This window comes from Falco peregrinus, chromosome 7 (assembly GCF_023634155.1).
Source record: "Falco peregrinus isolate bFalPer1 chromosome 7, bFalPer1.pri, whole genome shotgun sequence".
NCBI lineage: Eukaryota > Metazoa > Chordata > Aves > Falconiformes > Falconidae > Falco > Falco peregrinus.
This window is the reverse complement of record NC_073727.1, coordinates 52,553,825-52,570,738: the sequence shown is the minus strand read 5'-3', so window position 1 is coordinate 52,570,738 and position 16,914 is coordinate 52,553,825. Positions and strand designations below refer to the sequence as shown.

The 16,914-nt window shown below is 41.0% G+C and overlaps 1 long non-coding RNA gene across 1 annotated transcript; it reads left to right on the top strand.

The window, feature by feature from the left end:
- Positions 1-1,356: 1,356 nt before the first annotated feature.
- On the top strand, positions 1,357-16,209 carry LOC129784855 (uncharacterized). The gene is made up of 3 exons (XR_008747992.1): positions 1,357-1,484; positions 10,940-11,033; positions 16,126-16,209. It is a non-coding gene; the product is annotated as an uncharacterized LOC129784855 (long non-coding RNA).
- Positions 16,210-16,914: the final 705 nt, after the last annotated feature.

Below are 16,914 nucleotides of genomic sequence, written 5' to 3'. Positions count from 1 at the left end.
TTAGTGGTATTTTTTTCTGTTCTAATCTGAAGGGACTTAAAAAAACCCCAACTACCCAGGCCAAATTTTCAGACCCTTTGCTTGCTCTGTCCTTAGTTTCCCTAACAAGACAGCCTGTTAGTGCCAGCTATGGTGTGAACCCCTCCCTGCTGGGAAAAAGGAGTGTAAACGCTATTTTTAAGTAGGCTACTGAATAATTTGTGGTGAATAACCATGTATATACATTACTGATCAAGAATTAGAACTAGTAAAAACTTCCTAATCCCGTAATTTTAAATCATCTGCTTCTCCTGCACTGGGTTGTGGGATTGTGGTTTTTTTGAGTGGGGTCAAGGGAGATTTAATTTCCGTAATCCTAGAAAGCAATGCAGACTTATGAGAAAAAAATGCATATATCCCAATTTAGTAGCTAATTCTTATTCTGCATACGTCCGAAGAAGAATTTTCAGCTATTTGCCCTCTGTTCACAGGGGTATACAGTCTGATACATGAATACATAATATAATTACAAAGAACTGAATCAGTTTGTTAGAGATAAGGCTATGTCTGAGAGCCACTTCTATAGCAGTAATATGTTAGATTTCATTCAGCGTTTGCGATGCCCTCAGAAGCAAACCAGACAATGCGGGAGAAGGTTTCAATGAAGTGCAGGCCATTTTGTCTGGGGACATAAATATAATTCCTTGATTACCATTGACTGCCATGTCAGCTGTTTCACATACATGTTCTCTTCCATGTGCATTTGGCTCGTACACCTGGCAGATGCACTCTCCACAGAGTATTATCTCATGCTATTTTGTGTTACCACTCCAGATAACACCACCTGGAACTCTCCTTTATCAGGCACCAAGTTTACAAGCTACTAAGAGCTGAAGGAAACTTCATCCAGTGTAAAAGACTGGGATTTAGATATTGAGTTCCAAATACTTAATCTGTGCTTACCTAGATACCAGAGAGAGGAAAGGAAGATGCCTCTAAAATTATTTTTGACAGGTGACCAGGTAGATTTCCACTTTGCAGACTGATCTCAGGAAAAGCACATCTAACTAATGTGGGAGCCCTTTTCTGTACTTCGTGAAGAATTGTGAACAGTTAAGAATAAAGAGGCATCTAAACTGCTTTCCTCTGAGTAGGAACATGATGATTTTTAAAAAAAAAAAAAGCAGAATAAATTATTTGCCCCATCTTCAAGGGGAAGCTTAGTATATATTAGAGTAGTCTCATTCCAAAGTATGTCACTAACACATCTTCTGGCCTTTAGCAAGATATTTGGTATCTTTTTATTTCTTTTGTTGTTGTTATTGAGTATTAAATAATCTAGTATTTTTATGTTCTCTTTCTCTCTCAGATTAGAAGACTACAGAATGAACTAAAAAGGTGTGGGGCCTTAAAGAACCAACAGGACCGTGAAGACTTTCGGATGCTGATTCCACAGGGCTGTCGTTTGGAACTCAAAGAAAAGCCAGAGGATACACAATCAAAAAGTTGGTTTTCTTGCACACCTGGGTATATCTGAATATTTAAGTAGGTTGGGGGGTGGTGGGAAGGTGGTGGTGGTGCAGGGAATAACCCCAAAGCAAAACTGATTGCGAAAAATGGCAGGAAGAAGGCAGCAAGAAAAGAAGCCAGACCTTTAATTGTTGTAGGAGTGTATAACACATTAAAATCAATGCAGCTCGTTTATGTCACCTGAGAACCAAGCCCAGTAATGTGGTGTTATCCCTTTAGACCAGTTCTTCTGTTTATTACATTATATTTTTTTTCCGCTTGTTAAACAAAAAATATCTCGGGGTCTAGAAAAAGGAAAACTGAAGTCCATTTCAAATAGAAATATGAAACAACAAATTCCAAAGTAATCTTATTTCAATTATTTTAATAAAAAAGAAGCCTATATGCCAGAGTATGTAGAAAGTCTGATTAGTTTGCCCAGCATGTTTTGAACAGGTGGTTTTCATGACTGACTATACTACAACATTAAACTGATTATTCAAGTACACTATCTTTGGATTAGGATGAGAAATACCTTGACCTTACCATTGTAAGAATTGGTGTATCACTTGCTCATTCTGATCCTCTTAAAAGTCATTGAAATATGCAGATTGCATGTTCAGTCTTTGCTACCTTGCTCCTTTCTTAACCTTTCCCTATTTATTTTACATCCTTATGTTGTTTTGTACCCAAATTTTTACCACAATCCTGCAAATACCTACTTGGTTTGCTGGAGCTATTCCATTAATCTAAACTTGCTTGCTGAATCAAGGCTGCCAGATCTATGAATTAAGGGAAAAGTGTATTAGCTGATTAAACCTGATCCCTTGATTTCTATAGAGGTGTCTCAATCTCCATCAGTAGATTTGGAGCATAGATTACTCTGCACTTATATCTTCATATACTATAAAATATCTTGTTTTACACAAATCTATGAGTACTACGATATTAAGACATTAAAAAAAATAATAGCGATAAATGCTAGTCTAGAAACTGAGTACCTGAGTGTTGGAAAGCTGTTAGAATTGAACAATTTTTATTCCTTTCACAAGCCAGCAGTAAAGTTTTGATTATGATTGTGCTTTGACTTTACAATGATTGCTTCCCAAAGTTTGCCTTTCGGTGCCTTTGTAAGAACCAGTATGGAGCAGCCAGCTCTAGTTTCCCTAAGCCAAAGATGTGGGCAGCTGAAAAAGCAATTTATATTATAGGTAAACAAAACACTTGTGCTTTCAAATGGTGCTGCTCAGACTTTAATTATGTCATCCAGAGTAATTTCTCCCTGTGTCTAAGCTGTGCTTGGTACAGGAGAATAGTGGAGGCAGTTACTGAGAGCCTGGCAGTAACTTGAAAGGACCTGCCTCCATGCTTCAAATGCTTAGACAGGCAAAATAATTCTTTTGCTGATAGATGTTCCCTGAAAAGATTAAGTTGGCCCAGTAGAACAGTATTTTGGCCCGTCAGCCTGTGTCTTCACTGTGGTTTTGCTAGAGTAGTTGTGTCCCATGGTGGTAGAATTGCTCCTTGCCTTCCCCACAGTATTCTTAAGTCATGTGGCTGCCTGGCAAGGTTTAAAATGTGGACCTGGCTTTTGGAACACACTCATCAGGCTTCTCAGTTCTTTTTAACTTCCCAGTTGAGAAGAAGGAAAGTTAGTACTCTTGTCTTTTTCTTGGAGAGCTTGGGATGATCCTTTCATTTTACTGTAAATTTGAGAGTGAACTCACATCCACTTGCGTACCACGCGAATAACACTGTGCTGTATGGTGGGAAAGGACTGTAGAAAGGTAGAGAGAAATATTATTTATTCAAGCAGTGTTTTCAGACTGGGGAAGTTCTGTTTCAGATTCAGGGACCTGCTGCTGCTGTTAGGGGGAAATAAGAGAGATAAAGAAAAGAGCCTTGGAGAAAGTGTCCAAGTTTTCAATGTTGCACACACGCAAATTAAGTGGTATGGAGGCAGGGAGAGTGTTTGAGGGTATATGGGTGTAAGAGGAGTGACACAGAGATAAGGAGAATGCAAATGCTTAGAAGAAGCTTTGTTGGTATTTACCCCATCTTCTTGGTAGAACACCTTCCCTTCCAGCTCATTACTGCCAGGTGTCCTGTGCGAAGGTGCTGTAGACTGAAAATGCAAAAATGTTTGAAGGTTGGTGAGGAAGAACACTTGAAGAGACTCAATAGCATTCCCAGTTCCAATTATATTCATTGGAGAGATTGATTCTGCTGTCTGAAAACTGTTTTGGTAAAAAAACACTTTTGAAATAAGCTGGCAATGAAAACTGGTTGGCTGAAAAGCAGCAGGATATGAAGGAAAGTAAAAATATCTCCTATTTTTACTTCAGTCCCCTTCTCACCTCCTCCCCTCAAACCTGCTAGTTGCCCCTCTTTGTGTACAGTTCACCAGCTGTGCCCTGTGAGATGAGCTGGGGTGGGCCACGTTCCTCACACCCCTGTGCAATGCATACATCGCTCTCCCAGTCTGCCAGACTTGGCAGTATTTCTTGGGCCAGACTGTCAGGTTGCTGAGGATAACTTAAGGTTTAATTTGCAGTTTGCATTCTTTTCCTAAGTACTGCATGGTCTGTCAAAAGCAGTCGTATGATTATGAACTCAATGGTTCCATCCATCTATCTTTTAATTTAATAAAGTCAGTTCTGTCCAGAAGGTATTTCACATGTCGGGCACACTGAGCTCATTTATATTGCAAGGGACAAAAATAGCATCCTGTTTCTACAGGCATGAAAAATGTGGTGAGCCTCAGCCTCCTCCTGACAAATTAAATATTCAAATCTTCAATCCAGATATTTTCTTTATGGTACACAGGTATACTTGTGGTCATTTTGTGCCTGAATTTACCTGTTTGGAGCGTATAATTTGCTGTATAAGCTGCTATGTTCGCTATATAATTTGGGTATACAGTTCCATACTAGAATTTTCTATTTAATATGTTTACAAATTTACAGCCTATTTACCAAATTATAACCTAGACAATGAAACAGGTTGAACGACAAGTTGTATGTTTTTGGGTTGGGATTTATAGAATTGAAAATTAGGACTTTATCCTGTATATTTGACAAGGTGGGTTAAAGTTTTATTTGCAAGTACAGAAAGTGTATTACATGACCTCTAACCTTTTAACAACTTGGAAGGAGTTACCATTGCTGAATTCTGGCAATGTTACTACGAGTTAAAGAAGCAGTTGTGTACAGGAGGAAACCGAGGGGTGGTATATCTGGTCTGCTAGGGCCATTTTGCAGTAAAAGATTAGATTTTTATTTGTTTCTCTCCTTTTATTTTTCCTTGTGGTTTTCCCCTCCCTGATTCCAGTGATGGAACAGGAAACAGAAGTGAAATTTTTTTTTTCAAATACAGGTATTTGGCTTGAAGGAAAAAAAGGGAGGAAAAAAAGCTACAGAATGTTTAGAGATGGAACTTTAACCATCTTTTGGTTTAATTTTCATATACTTCTCTGGGTCTCCTTAACACGGGGCAGATGTTATCAAGTGATACTCCATTTGATGTTCCAATGTGCTACAGGCTTTTTTTCTCTTCTCAGGACAGCTGAAACCAAACACTGCAGTAACTGACCATCAGAACAGCTTTTTCCCTATCTCTGGACTTCTAGTGTATTCAACACTGTTATCTAAGTGATGGTTACATCATCACCAGTAGTAATAGTGTTTGTGTAGAGGACTTTTCTCCTCCCTACCACTTACCCATGCAATGTTGGTTGCTTTCTGTTTTCACTGAAGAGCGAAGCTATCAAGTTATGCTCCCATCCCAGTGTGGTGGCAATGCTGCAGTGCCCTGACACTGGTCTGATGTCCTCAGCTCCAGTGGTGGAGAATGGGCCTGCTAATGCCCAACTATTTGCTTGGACAACTTCAGCTGGGTCTCTTGCATTTGCTGTGATTGTCAAGGTGGCACAATCTTCCTGCAGACATGATGCAGGTGACAAGCTAGGTTTTACTTAATGGATTTAAACTGTAAGGCTGAGACCTTGAAGGTGGCCTCCAATGTGAGAGGTGACTCATTTGATCGGATGAACACTTTTCTTCTGCTCAAAAGAGGGCTTCAGCCTCTTGTGCATCTTAAGACTCAGCCTCTTTCCTCCCGGTTAGACTGGAGAAAAATGTGCTGTGTGGACTTATAAGTGAAATCTTGATAGACCTGAAGCTGTGCAGGTCTCCTCTGTTAAACTAAAGATGCCACTTAGATCGCCTCTCAGCTGCAGTCCCCTGTGTCAAGATCTCCTCTACAGCATCACCTGGCATGGAGGATCCTCCAGCCATCCCACTGCCACCCTGGCTGCCTGCACGGCCACCACCACAGCAGTAGTGGGGCACTTCAGAGCAAAACGCTGCCTCAGTTGTTGGAAAGTGGGTATCTGCAGATGCAGGAAAGTGCAATGACCCAGTTACGTCTTCTGACTATCTGTCCTCTTCCCTAGTATCATGTCTGCCTTTCCTGGGGAGCACTGTAACTCACTGTAGGACGGGAAAATAGCTGGTTATGTTGCCCCGTGAGGGCAACAACATGCCTTGGGTAGTAATAAATGCACTTTCTATAAATGAACTTAAATATATGAAGAGTTACTTGAGTTCTGGGTAGGGTTTAGCATTGGAGCTAGTTTGCAGTGAATGGCCCTGATGCACCCAGGAGTAGTTTGCAGTGAGCAGCTCCGACGAGCCGCCATCCTGCACCGAGCAGTGGGGCTGGGGCCAGCTCTGTGCTTTTGTGTAGGCTGGCAGGAAGGCTCACTTGGACAGCCACATGTGACTAAAAACAATTTATTCTATTGCCATTAAAGTACCTATAAGGCCATGTTAATTTCCATCTTTACAGTCTAGGTAGATGTTGCCTTTATAAACAGCAGGTTTGTCTATTCTTAAAATTACTTTTCCATAGGATTTAGCCACCAGCTGAGGCCTGTGGGAGGATTTAGATTAACCATTATGCAATGTGCAGAACTGATGAAAAGGACCATGAAAGAAAAGTGAATTTTACCCTTATACAGAGAGCAAAAGTGAAAACACACATTATAATTTGCCTCATTCTTTATTTAAGGAAAAAACACCACGCATGAATGACTGTCTAGCCTGGGTTAGCTGCAAGAAAGCCAAGTCGTGCACCCAGAGAAAGTCCTAAATTACCTCCCTGTGCGCAAGCACCCTGGGTTCCCACCAGTGTAAGTGACAGCAGAAAACGGGTCGTAAGTGCTGGAAGTGAAAAAGCACCCTCTCCTAGCTTCTGGAAAGAGTTTTTTTTGTAGACGCTTTCAGGTGACTTTCTGTAATTGTTCCCAAATGAAGGGAGGATTAGCTCAGATGTCACCAAACCGTGAGGAGGCCTGGCTGGCCTTTCATCCTGCCCCAGGCTAAGGGTGGGCCTTGCGGGCCCTGTTTGCCTGACCCAAGGCAAATATGTCTTGGCTCAGTGCTTGTTTCTATATGCTTGACTCAAGCAGAAGTGATTGTTCACAAATAGGTGAGAGAAAAATAAAGTGGAGAAATGAAGGGGCAGCTTTTTATGCTTGAAAAGGGGAAAAGGCTGCTTGAAAATTGCTTGAAAAACCTGAAAAGTTTCAGGCTATTATATTGGCAGAACAGTAAGAAGAGACAATGAAGTGCAGTCAAGGTATTTTTGGAAGAATTATACTCTATGGAAAACAGAAAGTTTTAGCCAGGAGTTCAGAGGGGCTGGTTGAAGCGAGTTGGCTTGTTTTTTCTTACCTGGCTTGGGGCAGCTTTAATGGTGTTCCCAAGGGTGGGATGGGGAAAGAAAAGCAAGAGGGGAAAATGGCACCTATTCAGATTGGCTTCTGGATACTCACTTTCTTTCCCCTAGTATTCTGCATTTTAGGAATATATTTCCAGTCACACAAGGATCTGCAAGTAGTTATAATACCGAGCAATTCTATAGCTACAACAGTACACCTATGCAATGCAAGTATACAGGTAGCCTCCTGGTTGCAAGTCTGTGGAGATTCAGGCTCAGAAATCTTTTGGTTTTCTCCATTACATGCAAATCAATTTCAATCAAAGGCCGTGTCCGTTCACAAACTGGCACTGATTTAAATGTATCTGTGATTTGTAAGTGGTACAGGCGGTTGATGTGAGTTTTACACAGACATTGCTTAGAGTGTTTCCTGGTTTTGTGGTCCTGTCCAGCAGTGTTAGAGAGATATATTCAACCCTTGTATTAAGATTTTCTTGTATGTTTATGCGCTTATGTTCACAGCGCAGACCTTTATACATGTTGGTGCCATTCCACTTAAGTTCCCATCATAAAAAGACAGGCAAGTCTTCTTTCAGTTTTCATTTAATTCCACTGTGTACTTCAGCTATAGGTTAAGCGAAGATCCTCAGCCTCATGAAGTTAAAAAAAAAAAAATCTTTAAAATAATTTTCCTCTGCAGTTCTTGTTCTCCAGCTCTGACTTTAGTTTACAAGAAGGCCAACTTCTTGTTACTCTGAGAAAGGAGTTTTTATATTAGCTTGTTGCAGGGAGCAACCCTAGAATAAAGGAGTACTAGATCCAGAGTGTTTAATGCACCATGTCATTTCTTTTCAGAATTTAGTTTTAACTTTTTAATACTTCTCCTGAGCATTAGATGACAAAATAGTATAGATTAGTTCAGCTGGAAGGGACCTACAGTGATCATCTAGTTCAACTGCCTATCAGTATGCAAAAAAAAGAAGAAAAAAACAGTATGCAAAATATTTTACAAATTAATTATTTCAAATTTGTTCCAAATTGTAGGTATTAAAACAATTAAAATGTAAGCAAGGAGGTGTTGTTGGTTAGGGTTTTTTCTTGGATGTTGCTGCTATGCATAATAAACTCTTAAAGTGAATGAGGATTAGCTGAATAGCAAGAAAGTAGATTCCATGTTCAGCTGTTCCTGACACTTGGAACACTGTTTTGTTTATATCTAAGCAGAACTGCATATATTTAACTGTTGAAAGATGGAGTTTTAACTGAATCAGTCTTGAGCATAGAACTGTAATGTCTTTGTTCAGGTAAAGACACCTACATTAGGCTATACGTTTGTGGAGACCAGAATGTGGCAGACAGTCCTGCTGCAGAGAGTGGTGGCTGTGATGCTCCAGGAAGGGCTGCTGATGGGCAGCTTGCACACAGCCATGTGGGCTTGAAGGCTGAGAGTTTCCTGGCATGAGCACCAGCTGCTTCGTGCTGCTTAGCTTCTGTGCTAGAAAGCTTCCCTCGGCACGCTTGATTTACTATTGTTGGCAGAGCATCAGCGGCTCCTAAGAAATGGTTTGTAGTTTGGCATGTGAAGAAAGCTGTGAAGATGCTGAGAACAAACAGGTGTGCTTTGGCTTTCTGAAATGACAGAGTATCCTGAATCAGTAGCGTTTGTTTCATTCCCCCCTTCATTTTGTGCCTCTTGATAGTTAGATCTGAAATATAAAGATACAGTTTAGTAATTGTTGCTTCTTTCACTGGAATTATTTTAACTGAAAATAAACAGAGGGAACTAAATGTGTAAGTATATTGTGTAAATGTGAAAGCAAATAATTTCTTCACTCTCTTATTCTAAGAAAATGAGGGTTGCTTGTAATTCTGCTGTCTGTCTGTCCCTATTTCTGCCCCTACTTTTGAACACACTGGCTAGTTTCATCTGAAGGTTTTGAAAAGGTTTGTGAAAACTGTTATCTGGGAACAGGAGTGTGAGTCAGGCACGAATCTGAACGAGAGATTTCAATGCAAGTTCAAGCTGCCTTTTTTAATGTCACTTTGAGGACATGTTCAGCATGGTCGCTGTGAGGAGCCAGCGAGTGAGACCTTTTACCTATCTTTTGGCATAGAATTTAGGGATAATGAGCAGGAATTGGAAATTCAAGAGTAAGGGAAGGGAAGTCACAGAGGATATAGAACAACTATTTTTGTTATTGCTGTTACATTTTATTTTTAATGTAGTTAAAGCTGCTATGGACTGATTATTTTACCACATGTAAGTGCACAAGATCCTGGGAGTGTGATGCATATATTTAATTCAGTTCATCACAGTTCCATAAAGACAGGAGCAGAGAAAAACTGAAGAGGAAAAGATTTATAGTAGATCAGGATGACCAAGATGTGGACAAGCACGTTGTCTGGATTTGTTTTATTGAGGAGGATGACCTGAAAGACAGGAACTATTCTGGCATTGATAAGTAGACGTATTCAAAACTGAGGTTTTAGATATGGGAAGGGTGTTGTTGCTAACAGCAATGGAGAAAAGGAAATAACATAAAAGGAAAAATACAAGCTGTTCAGTAAAAACAGCAAAGTTTAGTATTGGGCAAATGGTCATCCTTCCAGGGCAGCAGATCAGAAGCTTATTAAATGTGAAGGGCTAAACTGAAGGAGGATCAGTTGGGTATTGAGATGTAGATTTGTGATCCATTTACCTAAAGGTGATAGTCATATCAGTGTGAAGAGAGGAGGCTCCCTGAGGATAAGATACAGAAGATGAGAACCAGGATAGAGCTTTGAAGAGCTCTCGCAGACTGGGGAGAAGAGACAGAGGACAACGAGGAGCCGTTAGAGGATGATGAGAAATCCATGTATGTGCTGGGCTGCAATGTAAGAACAGGGGGGCATCAGAAGTGCCTATGGCTTGCTCCTTGCAGCCTAGATCATACTTACTGTATTTGAGCTTGCCTGCTAAAAATAAGTTGGATGGCTCTACCTAGGGGCCAAATCCAAGGTGAGTTTTAAAGGAGAAAAAGAGTGACAAGGAAGGGTGGGAGCCAGGATGGAGAAATATAGTGCAGGCTGTCACAGGACTGAGGAGGGGATAAAACTGAGATGCATGCAGCGTTCAGCACAGCAGAGGTGAAAAGGAAGAAGCCAGGATGGGTCAAGGAAGAGGCGCTGATTGCGAGTAGGAGTATTATGCTTCAGAGGGATGAGGCAGAAGTTTAAATACCAAGGAAGACTTGGGACCTGAGGTTTTGTGTATACTGTCTAGGGGCTGCTGTAGTGTACTTGAATGTTAGTAGCTGAAAACAATGGCTTCCCTCTCTTCTTTCCCACACCTGCTTCTAATCACAACAGAATAAATCCCTGAACTTCTCTATTTCATGCTTCAGAGAGCCTTCTTTTCCTGGAGCAGTATCACTCTACATGTGTCCAGTGCCTCTTGTCCTGAAAAAAGCCCTGGCTTTTCCTCCTCTCAGGCATCACTGAAATGCACCTGCCTTAGGAGGAGGCAGCAGTCTGTGGACAATGCGGTCTTGGCCCTCAGTGCAGGGGCAGGAGGAGAGGCTGCCCCTCTTGATGTGGAATAGCTTTTGAGGAAGTGAATTTTCTAAGGACCAGCCTTGCCATCCCCACCCAAATACTGTTTCACTTTTTGGTATAGAAATTCCAGAAAAGCAGCCACTGATAGGCAAGAAATCGTCATCAGTTGTATAAATAAACTTTCTTCCCTTTCCAGGCTACCTTCCACTCGCACCCGTAACTCCCAGACCAGAGCCTGCTGAGCACCAGCTGCTCCTGTTTAAACTCTAGACACAGAAGCTGAGATGAAGGTGAAATTCTGTTATTTGAAGTTGTATGTGTTGTTATTCACTTCACTCTAAAGTTACTGTTAACCTTAGCAGCAACTGAAGTTAGATGTGGAGCAGCAGATACCTGAGAAACTGGATAAAAATTGGGTAATTATGCATAATTTCTAGGACACAGAAAGAATAGCTCTATAAGAATGGAATTTGGGGATTAAAAATAAAAAATCAGTGTTTATTTAGAACATTTAAAGCGGTTCGTTCTGAAGTGGAATGGTGGTTTGTTGGTTTTTTTCCCCTGTATCAGAGACAGGGCATGGATTTGGCCTTGGTTTGAAATTAATTTTTGTTTTTCATTAAGAGCTTAATGCGCTCTTGGTAAAGGTACTCAAGGGGACCCTGCTGTATTAGCTTGCTGGTTATGAGGCAGGTGGATTATGGATGGAAAACAATCCATGTGGAAATCAGTGCAAAGTAGCTGGTATATTGTAAATAGACAGGTGACCCTTCTGACAGTGAGCTTCCTTTTACACATTTGGCGATGTTAAGGAATACGCTTCTTTACACAGGGCTACTACAGGGAGATATCCTGAATATTCTGTAAAACAGCCCTTGGGAATGTATTTCAAATTCAGTATTCCCAGTTATCTCTGGAGTGAAACTCGATAATTGGGGAAAAATAGTCTAGAGTTGTTAACTACAAATGTTTCCCTAAGTGGAGGAGTCTCAGTTATGATATTGGTGGTCTCAGACCTCCCAGCACGGGTGACTGGTGGGGAGAATGGGAGACCCATGTCAGTTCATTTTTAGCGGCACAGGTGAGGAAAGCCAGTGAGCACCATAGGTCTTCATGCTTTTCAGCAACCTCACAGTGAAAAAGCAAACACAGTATGACTTTGTTCTTCGAAAATCTGGGGTTATTCAGCCATGTAGTTTACAAATAGTAATGGCCGAGTTCATGTGCCAGTGTGGCCAGGGAGTTTCATGTTTAACCTCGTAGTCAACTATGGTGTGCTCTTGAAGCTGCATCACTGAGACAGGTACTTGCCTGTGGGAACTGGAAATGCTGTCCAGGAACCGTGATGCCTGGTGCTGCCAAGTCCATCAGTGTGAGCTCTCACTGTTTTCTTCATCAAGGTGGCTGCTGGGGGAGCAGGTCCTGCTTCAGCTGTGCCAAAGAATGAATCCTAATTTGTTTTAAAATGTGCTTAGAACATAACATGTGAACAGGGTTGTTTTACTGTTTGTGTGTATATGAGTCATTGCCAAATCTCCTACAAGTCCAGTGTATAAAATGTGTCATCATGTTGTACATAGTTCCATATAGCTTATTGGTATTACTGTAACATACAGAGAGTTAGATATAAAGCAATATGCAGTGAAATGGTTGCAGGGGTGTTTGGCTGAAGCTATACTTGCAGACCTGTTTTCTTTCACCTTGCTCTTGTGTTGTCATTTATATCAGTGCAAGTAGGTGTAAACTGCTAATTCAGGGAGGTGGCAATGACTGCCCAAGGTGCAGAGAGGAGAGAATCAGACTTTACATCTATAATACCTGGTATTGCACTGCAAAGTATGTTCCCTGTGAATTTATCTTCTAGAGCACTTTTCAAACAAATAGCTACATCTTTGTGTGGTGGGGTTTTTTCGGTTGCTTGGTGGTTTGGGGGGGGGGTTTGTTTGGTTTTGTTGGGGGTTTTTTGGTTTATTTTTTGTTTGTTTGTTTGTTAACTGAAGAGCATACAGAGTCCTTTATCAAAACTGTTCTTTAAGAATTTCAGTAGAAGTGCTGAAATCGAATGCAAAAGGAGCACTTAAAGGAGCAGTTATTAAAAGTTATTTGTTGTTAAGGTGTGTTTTTTTTTAATTCCTCCCTAAAAGCATCCTCAGTTTTGTCTGACATATGGACCTAAGACCCACACATTCCACTGTGAAAGTATCCCTAATGATGTGCTAGTTCTCAAGGATGTATCAGAGTGCTGCAGCTAACACCCGATAACACTGCTCACTCCAGTGCTGGCACACTTTGCCTGCTGGGTGCAAAATCTCTCCTGAAACAGATCTGAAGCAAGAAGTAGAGATCTGCATTGACTTGCAGGACCATACAGCAAGCAGCATAAAAATCAGTTCTTACTCATACTCTTCTTTGTCGGGAGGCTAGATAGAATGTCTGATCCTTTCCCTCTTTGGATGTCTTCTTTTTCCTCTTGATTCCTGTATACAGGAAATGCAAGTGTTACTTGCTTTTGAAGCACTGAGCAATTTTCTTTTTTTAAGAGCATAATAGTTTTGCATTGTGGCAAGATTTTGCTTTTTATTTTTTCACAGGACTGAAATCAAAGCAGAGCTCCTATGTTTAACACATTAACAAGAGCTAGGGAAGTTATAATGAATATCTTTGCCCTGATACTGACACTTCCTTAACTTTTGTCAGAACGACTGTGCTCAGTTAAAGTAATGGATATCTCAGAGTTAATGCCGAGTGTGCATCTAACAAAGAACTGTGGGATGCACACACTTGTGGAGGTTGCTGGAAATAACTTCCCTTCCTTGCTTTAACTTTTGTTTGCAGGCTGCTTGGGGTTTCTGCAGGAAGAGCACTACAAGGACTTTGTTGTTTACAAACTACAATATATAACTAACCCTGGCACTGGGTCTGGGAGGCTGGTCTGCTGCATTTTCTCTTTGCTCAGCTGGCCTCCTGCCTAATCTGCCTGTGTAACTGGGATGTTTGTGGTTACTTTCCCTCTTGGTAGCAGCTTGTGTTGTACTGTATGATCAGAAAGACACAGACAAGATTGTTTGTAGGTTTCTGTAATTAGACCAGCTGGAAAAAGGAGATGGTCTCTAAGGCACACAAACTCTTCTCCAGGCTAAGACTAATAATCTTGTAGTTTGAAGAACACTAACCAAACTTCAAAGGGTGTTTTCTCCCTGACGTCTCTGCATCAAATCCTGTCTTTATTCATTACATCTTACGGCCAGGAGGGCCTAACTGATTTTTTACCGGTCCATTGTATTTCACCCAGCTGTCACATAGACAGGGCAGTGACTGGTGTTTGGCCAAAGCAGGTAGTCCAGAAAGCAATTCAGTTTCAGTAACGACCTCAGCTGTTACTGTTTGTAAGTGCTCTTGGTAATGGGCTCTTGGTAAAGTACTCAAGTGAAGCAGGGTGCCTCTGTTAAAAGCGACTGGATCAAATCTACTGCTATGTGCACTTAAAAGCATTGAAAGGATAGGGTCACAAGGGACCTCTGGAGGTTCCTCATCCGACTCCTGCTCCAACTTCAAATCTAGTTCACATTGCACAGGATCTTTTCTAGTTGAACTTGGCCTGTCTAGATATACTTATTCTGAATCTGCCCACTGCCACAAGTGTGCAATTTCACAGGGAAATTTTAGATCAGACCCATTACAAAATCAAAGTGTATTGCATTCACATGGTTATCATTGCCAACCTAACTTGTTAAATAATGAAAAGCTGCTGACTGCATTCATCATGTTTTTATTCAGCAAATCATTGTAATAAACTCTTTTATCTAAGAGTCTATAAATTGTTTGAGGTGTTGATACAAATTTTGGCACGAAACTTGCCATCAACTGATGCAAATCAAACCTACCTCACAGCTGAGGTTTCCTTTGCTGCCTCAGTCATGAACCTTTGCACCTCTGGCTCATGCCTGGAAGCGAAAATGTGCAAACACCTTACACTTACACTGCTTCCAGCAGAGCCAGATCCAGGCATTTCTGAAACTTGAGTGCTGTGCTGCTCGTATGGTCCTCCTGAGAGCTGCATGTAGCAGCCACTCGATCAACAGTGATTTGAGGCAGATGGAAGTTATGGGAACAAATGGTAAACCTGTGCAATTGCACTACTGTACATCTCATGGAAGTGTAATAACCACCCAGAATAAAATCACTATGTTTCAGGTTTCATCAGAACAGCCTTTGCACAAAGATTAATACAGTCTTCTCCACTCTCCCATTTTTGTATTGAAAGAAGGGTAAAGTGACCTGAACAAGGTTTTAAATCTCTGATTCCAAGCCCTAGTGTTTCAGTTCTTGGTGTCTGCGCCAGATCTTGCATCTTCATGTATACTTACCTGCATCTTATGAAAGATCTCAGAAAGAACCACTGTAATTTCCTAGCTGGTAAGGAAAAAAATAAAATTGTTTCAAGAGTTTTGAGGTTTTGCTATTGTTAACAATCAGTTTACTGCAGATGCTGTAAGTGCATGAGTTGGTGCTACAGCTAAGCTAATATAACAGCTATCACTGCCAAGTCCTGCTCCCCTCCCCTTCCTGTCCTTGGTCTCCTGCTAGTGCTTGTCTGACACCAAAATGAGTCAGTTCACAGAGCTCAAACAAAACAAAACAAATCATATTTTTGAGTGTTTCTTTGTTCTTTCTACTGATTTTCCTACCTTAATTGTGAACTAGGCTGGGACTGTAGTTTAACAATAATTTTGGATTGATATGTGGGCTGTGTAAAGTGAAGGTATAACTACCACCTCTTCTCTGCTTGTGCTTCTGCTGGAACTCACACCGCTCATGTCGGGAGTCAGATCTTGGTGCTGACCTAGAGGGAAATCATCTCACTCTGCTCCCTGATTTTTCTTTGGGTTGGTTTTGAGCAGGTTTCCTGATATGGCTTACTACGTAGCTGTACAAATACTAGAAGGAAGGGACAGGACCTCCTTCAGCCAGTAACTTCCACTTATTTTGGCCACGAGAGAGTGCATAAGGGCTACTTCAGCTATGCCCATGTAAAACTGCACCTGTTTCACTGACACTAGCCCATTTACTCTCTGCTTCCACTGAAGGTAAATGACAGCAGAACACAGCCCAATGGAAAGACAATATGTTGGATAAAAAGAGTGCAGCATGGAAAAAACAGAATCTGGTCTGCCCAGAGGTCTTTTTTTCTTTCAAAGACTTAGATATTGTCTTGAATAAGGAAAATATAATCTCTAAAACAGGCCTACTTGTTATGTCAGTTACTTTTTTCCAGGTGAAGATGCACTTTAGGATGGCACATCAAGGGGCAAATACACCATTATGAGTTGAATATCCCATTTAGAAAATATATCCTTCTGACTTTCTTTCTTCTGCCCACAGCACCAAGCCAGACTGTGGGGATCGGCATGCTGCCAACATCCGCCTCGTCGTCATAAACGCATGAAGCCCCAAAAAGAAACTGAGCAAATATTTCCTAAGGTAAGTGTGAAAATCCCAGCCTTTGCTGGGTCCTTTCAGCTGAGTTTTGCTCTATAATTACTAAGCTGAGTGTATGAAATAAAGGCCACATTTGTCGGCAGTTTTTTCCAGTGGCTTTACAAGAGTTGCACTTGGTAGCCATTTCTGCAGAGTTACTCATAAGTCAGTGGGTGGTTTGGTTACACTTGGCTTCAAAGCACTTAAGAGCTGATTTCATTGCTGTAAAAAGTTATCTGAACTAAAAAGGAAAATATTTGTAACTTGTCAGTTCCCACCTGTTGAAAAGGCAGTTATGTTACAACCATCCTTTTTTTTAATTCTGATTTTAGTACATCTCAGATTTGTCTTTTTAAAATAATAATAATAATAAAATCTTACCAAGGCATATTTTTTGCTTTAATCATACTTTTTCGTATGTCCATAAGGTGCAAGAGTAGTAGTCCAGCCTTGCACAACATGAGGCTAGTGTATCACTTGAGTTGTGAAGATCTTGCCTGCGCTTTGCACATAGGAAGGGATTTCAGGATGAAACAGTACGTTTTTAAATTAGTTTTTTTTACTTCCAGTTAGTAGATAGTGGGAGAACTTTGGCTGAATGTCATCTCTTTGCTGCACAGGCCCGTTGTTCAGGCCTACAGTTAGTCCTACTTTGATAATCCAGTGATGTTTAGCCCTCACCCTCACGCTTCT